This window comes from Prunus mume, linkage group LG8, assembly GCF_029339155.1.
Source record: "Prunus mume cultivar Tortuosa linkage group LG8, ASM2933915v1, whole genome shotgun sequence".
In the NCBI taxonomy this organism is placed as follows: domain Eukaryota; kingdom Viridiplantae; phylum Streptophyta; class Magnoliopsida; order Rosales; family Rosaceae; genus Prunus; species Prunus mume.
The window spans coordinates 20,896,124-20,902,923 of NC_142705.1; positions in this window are offsets into that span (position 1 = coordinate 20,896,124).

A 6,800-nucleotide genomic window follows, 5' to 3' on the forward strand; every position below is an offset into this window, starting at 1 on the left:
AGGAAGGAACCTCCTCACGGCCTAGGCTCTTTCACTACCTCAGAGTCAAGGCTTTATGTGAGCAACCAAATGATGTGGAGTGGATGGAGATGAAGATTGAAGGTGAAATGTAATGAAACGAATAACACGTGCATAAAGTAAAAGGTGCTTGAATTTAAATATAATTGAAAGACAAGTGCGGAAAGTAAAGTGCGTGAAATAAAGAATTTAAAGACGAGTGCGTAATGTAAATTGCGTAAATTAAATAATTGAAATGCGAGTGCGTAAAGTAAAGGGCGGAAAGTAAACTAGATTGCGAAGAACAGTAAAGAAACATGAATTGAAGTTACTGTAATTAAAATAGAATTGAAAAACAAGAACAAGAATGTAAAGGCATAATTGAAATCTACGGAAACTAGAACGGGAAAAATAAGAACTAGGCTATGGTTACATTATGCTACTCCTAGGATAGAAATTGAAGAGAATGTAAAATGATAAGTTGTGTGTTGTGTCGGGGGTCTTTTCTCTCTTCCATAAGCTTGGTATTTATAGGGGCTTCGGTGCGTCCCAATTTGGTTCGTCAATTGGCCTTCAAATCAATCATAATTGCTCTAGAATATCTTCAATCCCTTGTCTCATGCTTGTGATTTAATATGAATAATATTTGATTTGATTTTCCTTCCATCTTGAGCTCTCCCTTGATAACTTCAATTGACCATCAAGCTGGCATAATTCCTTCCATATTTGAATTGTAACCTATGAAAATCCTCCTACGGATTATCTCTCTCCTTATTTAAGCATTGACTGATTTTATGTATTCGGCCGCTTTTAGTCTTCCGACCGTATCTACATTTTCGGCCGCATATAGGCTTTCAACCACTTTTATGCTCTTGACCACATTGATGTGTTCGGCCACATTGATGTATTCCACCACATGTAGATATTCTGCTACATTTATGATTTTGGGCTTCTATCCGGCCTTATTGATTAGGCCCACCGAAATATAGCTTGGGCTCACTATTAGTTTAATTGTCGGATCTCGAGCCTGACCCGGTTAAACTTCAACCAGGCTCAAACAGCACGACAAATCAAAAATTAAAAAAGCTAGGTTAAAGCTGTAAAGTACAATCTAAACTAAAACAACGTCGGGTTTTAAAAAGGCAAAAGACCGTAAAACCAAAAAAAACAGACATCTGAAACATAAATCAAGTTGGTTTGCTTAAATAAACCATCGTCTAAAGTGCGAAATTGTTATAAACTCTAAGCACAAAGCAATTCAAAAGTAATTTCTGGATAAAATCTTCTTGTATTCAAAACAAGCTGTTGGCTTATATAAGCCTTACAAAGATATAAGATTGAAACAAACATCCCATGTTTTACTGATCCTAATACCATGGTAACTAATTAAGGAAAAAGTCAGACTCTACCTACATATCCTAAATAATAGGATTTATTAACTGAATAAACTTTGACTAATTCAACTAAAACTCTAACCCCAACAATTCCTCCCCTAAACTGATTGCAGTAATGCTTTACTTAGTCATGGTAATACCACACACACACCCATTAACTCGCGCAGCTTCAAGAACATATCCAGCTTAAGTGGTTTTGTCATAATGTCTGCAACTTGTTCTTGTGTGACACAATGCTTCAGCTCAACAACTCCTCTCTGGTCAAATCACGCAAGAAATGAAACCTTACATCAATGTGTTTGCGGCGTCCATGCATGATTGGGTTCTTAGATAGCTTAATGGTAGAACTGTTGTCACATAACACAGTAGTACATTTGCCTTGAGAATGACCGAGCTTCTCCAATACTCTCCTCATCCACACCCCTTGACAAGCACAAGAGGCAGCTGGCACAAACTCTGCTTTAGTAGTGGACGAGGTAACTACAGGCTGTTTTTTAGAGGACCAGACACAGCTCCTTCACCTTGAGTAGAAACACATAACTGAAGTGCTTTTCTCATCTACATCTCCTGCATAGTCACTGTCTGTATATATGCCATCAATTCTCCATTACCCTTCTTGCGATAAAAGACTCCCAAATCCACAGTACCTTTCAAGTATCTTAACACACTTTTCGCAGCTTGCAAATGTAACTCAGTTGGACTTGCCATGAATTTGCTAATGAGAGACACCACATACATCAAGTCTGGCCTTGTTGCAGTTAGATACATAAGACTTCCAACCAATTTTTTGTACATGGTAGCATCCACATTGGATCCTTCTTCATCCTTCATTAGTCTAATGCTAGGAACAATGGGATTCTTCACACTATTACTCATCTCCATCTTAAACTTCTCCAAAACTTCATGGGCATACTTTCTTTGACTAACATAAATGCCTTCAGGATTTTGAAAAACCTCCACACCGAGAAAATATTTCATCTTTCCAAATCAGTCATATCAAATTCAAGTTTCATAGAATTCTTGAACTTAACAAACATACTCTCATCATTACTAGTAAAAATTAGATCATCAATATATAAGCTAACAATCAAAATTTTACCTCCATCCCCTATTTTTCTGAATAAGGTGTGTTCACAGCTGCACCTCTCAAATCCTTCTTTGATAAAGTATGCTTCAATCCGGCTATACCATGCATGAGGGCTTGTTTAAGGCCATACAACGCCTTCTTCAACTTGTACACTTTATACTCTTCACCTTTCTTCTCATAACCCTGTGGTTGCTCAACAAACACTGCTTCATTTAGCTCTGCATGCAAGAAAGCGCTTTTGACGCTCGATACACACTCCAACTTTTTTGAGCTGCTAAAGCAATCACCATTCGAATTGTATCCCACCTAGCCACAGGTGAAAACACTTCAGTATAATCTATGCCATGTTGCAGTATAATCTATGCCATAATGTATCCCAACTTGTCAACCTCGCCATTTTCATTGACTTTAGTTTTGAAAACCCACTTTACTCTAATCTTCTTCATTCCTTTAGGCAAGTCTGTCAGCTCCCAAGTCCTATTTCTTTCAGTCACTTCCATCTCCAAGTCCATTGCATCTCTCCATTTGGAACTCTGAATGGCTTCTTCAAAGGTAGTCGGATCTGAATGTGAGGTGAACAAAACCAAATTGTTGTGCTCAACTTCGTCTTCAGAAAATTCTCCCCCTGTCACACAATCTTCCATCCAAAATGGTACTTTTTTGTTCCTCCCTTCTGGTGAGCTTTCTTCGGATGTTGGAGAATTTTCTCCAGATGACTCACTTGAAGATAAGCTAACCTCTCCTCCTTCTTCCTCTGCTGCCACCTCTTCTTCAGATTCTTCTTCACTTTGATCGTGCTCACTTCCTTCTTCATTACTAACTCCCTACTCAAGGATATCAAGTCTTGCTTCTTCATTACTTCTTCCCCAATCTTAGCACTCATTTTCTTCAAAAAACACATCTCTCTGATTATCTTCTTGGATCTTTGGATCATCTGATCTATATGCTTTAGACTCTTCACTCATCCTTAGCAGCACACACTGAAAACTCTTATCATCCAGCTTCTTTCTCTTACTATCTGACACATGAACATGGCCAATGCATCCAAAAACCCAAAAATAATCAACATTGGGTTTGATACCACTCCAAGCCTCTTCAGGGGTCATATCTTTCATTGCCAATGTAGGACTTCTATTGAGCACATGCGTTGTCCAATTTACCGCTTTTGGCCAGAAATTCTTTGGAACTTGCTTCTCAAATAACATACTTCTAACCATGTTCATGATTGTCCTATTCTTGCGCTCATTGCTCCATTTTGTTGGGGAGTGTAGGCGCGCAGTGAGCCGCTTGCTAATACCATTAGTTTTGCAAAATACATTGAACTCGTGAGAAGTGAACTCTCCACACCTATCTGTGCGCAGACAACGAATGAAGGCTCCTGTCTCTTTCTCAACAAGGTTTTTATAATTCTTGAAGATAGTAAAAGCTTCAGATTTTTCAGCAAGAAAATATATCCACACCTTACGATTGTAATCATCAGTAAAGCTTATGAAATACCTCTTCTTACTATTGGAAACAGGTTTGATGGGTCCATAGATGTGAGCATGTACTAACTGTAGTCTTTGTGATGCTCTCCATAAACTCTTCTTTGGAATTGCATCCCTGTGTTGCTTTCCCACCATGCAATCAATGCATATTTTCGATGATGCCTTCAACTGTGGTAACCCTCTCACCATTTGCTTATATTGCAATGTTCTCAGACCCTTAAAACTTAGATGTCCATATCTGCAGTGCCGAAGGTGAGTATTGTCTTCAAGAATTGTTTGGAAGCAAAGGGGAGCTTTCGGCAACATTCTTGCAAGCAATATGAACATCCTGTTTGCAGACATTGTTGTTTGCATAATAAGCCCTTTCTCGGGATGATAGACTCTACATTCTCCATGTTGTATCAAAATAGCTACACCTCTTTCTTGTAATTGTCCAACACTTAATAAGTTATTTTTCAACTCAGGTATATAGAAAACATTAGTGATTACCTGATTAACTCCAGAAATTTGCAACCTAATGTGACCCTTTCCCAACACAACCATCTTGGAATTATTCCCAAGCTTCACAGATTAATGAGATCTGAGAACCACTCCTTATTCGCACACATATGATTGCTACACCCTGAGTCAAGGAACCAGACATCTTCTTTCCTTGATTGATTAAGCTCCACATATGACATCAACAACATTTCTTCTTTCTCCTAAAGCTTAGCATAATTCGCTTCCTTCTCCCATTCAGGACACTCATATTGAAAGTGCCCTAATTGATGACACTTATGACACTCAACTAGAGCTTCGTTGAATGCTTGTCTGCCTCTCCCTCTGCCTCTTCCTCGAAAAGCTCCACGAGCTTGACTGCCTCTCTTCCACCAATTCTTTCATCGAAGGTCACCTGTAATGCCTCGCCATCTCCTCCATGCCCGTTCATCCTCTGCTCATGTACCAGTAAGCTGCTCTACAACTCATCAATGGTTAAGGTGTCTAAGTTATTAGACTCTTCAACTGAACACACAACATAGTCGAACCTTGAGGTCATTGATCTCAAGATCTTTTCAATGATCACCACTTGCTGCATGTTTTCACCATGAATCTTCATCTTGTTTGCTATGAAGAGTGTTTGAGAGAAGTACGCATCAACACTCTCACCCTCTTTCACCTGGAAAACCTCAAACTCCTTCTGAAAAGCTTGGAGTTGTGCTCTTTTGACTCTTGTGGAACCCTGGTACTTCTGCTTCATAGAGTCCCAGATGTGCTTGGCAGTGTCTCTATTGAGGATCGTCTCTATAATGGTTCAATCAATGGCTTGGAACAAATAATTCTTGACCTTTAAGTCTTTTAGCTTCTGGTCTGAAACTGATTTTTGTTGTGCTTCCGTAAGCTCCACTCCTTCTGCTGCAGCAGGGATTCCATTCTCCACCAAACTCCAATACTCCTTCGAACGAAGGAAATTTTTCATAAGCATGGACCAATGATCGTAATGACCATCAAACTTAGGAATTCCAGGTTGAACGAAATTACTTTCAGCTGCCATACCTCCATTTCTCTTTCTTCTCGTCTTTCTTTTCTTAAGAAACTGCAGTTTCTTTTCTCTCACACTTAGGCCCCGTGATGGAGCTCTGATACCAGATTGTTATAAACTCTAAGCACAAAGCAATTCAGAAGTAATATCTGGATAAAATCTTCTTGTATTCAAAACAAGCTGTTGGCTTATATAAGCCTTACAATGAGATAAGATTGAAACAAACAACCCACGTTTTACTGATCCTAATACCATGGTAACTGTTTAAGGAAAAAGTCAGACTCTACCTACATATCCTAAATAATAGGATTTATTAACTGAATAAACTTTGACTAATTCAACTAAAACTCTAACAACCCCAAAAGAAGTAAAGGCTGTTTAGTTTCATTAACCGTCGTGACAGATGTTCTGCACATCGGCTAGTCTAAAACAACTGACGTCTCTAGGCATACATACGTCAAGGAAAGTTAAACAAGTGACTTTTAAAGGACAACCACGTCATTATGTAATCAAAACCGACGTGGTAAGAAATTACAACGTCAAGCAGGTGGATCTCCAGACGTAGTGAACTAATTAACCACATCCTTTATTTTAATGCTACCGACGCTGAATATATAATCCACATCGGTTGTTTTCCTATCCACGCCTTCAATATTATTTATAACGTCATCCTTTGACAAAAACTGACGTGGGAACAATTTTGTATGTCGATATTGAGTAATATTATGGCATTTTAAATCATTTAGACGTCGGTTTTTCAGAAAAAGTGACGTCTAACTCAGTCAAAGGGGCTTCTTTGTACAATTTAAAAGACGATTCTCGGAAGAAACAAATGTGGAATAAACTTAACACGTTGGTCTCTATTATATTTCGTGACGTGGATAATTACATAAGCGTCAGTGATGCCATGTGCAGGACATGGTTATGTCATGTTACGGCAGTTATTAAGAGACAAATGACATGTAATACCCTTTAAACGTCTGTTGGTTTTTGTGCACGTCATCGTTTATGTTTTAGACGTCGGTGTCTTTGTTCGTTTAACGTAGTATAAATTAACTACGACAGTTTCTAGCTTATCCATGTCTTATTTCCTTCATTTAGGACGTGGATAATTATCTCAGACGCAGCTTCTTCTTTTGATCTTGACATGTAACACTCTTTAGACATCTCAGTTTTCGTAAAATTGTCATCTAATATTGTGGAAGATTTCATTTTAGGCTAATTATATAGTAGTTACACGTCGGTTCGTAATAAATTTGGACGTTGAATGCCTTAACAACGTCGGGTATTAACCGTTGTTGTTTTTTGTACAAAAG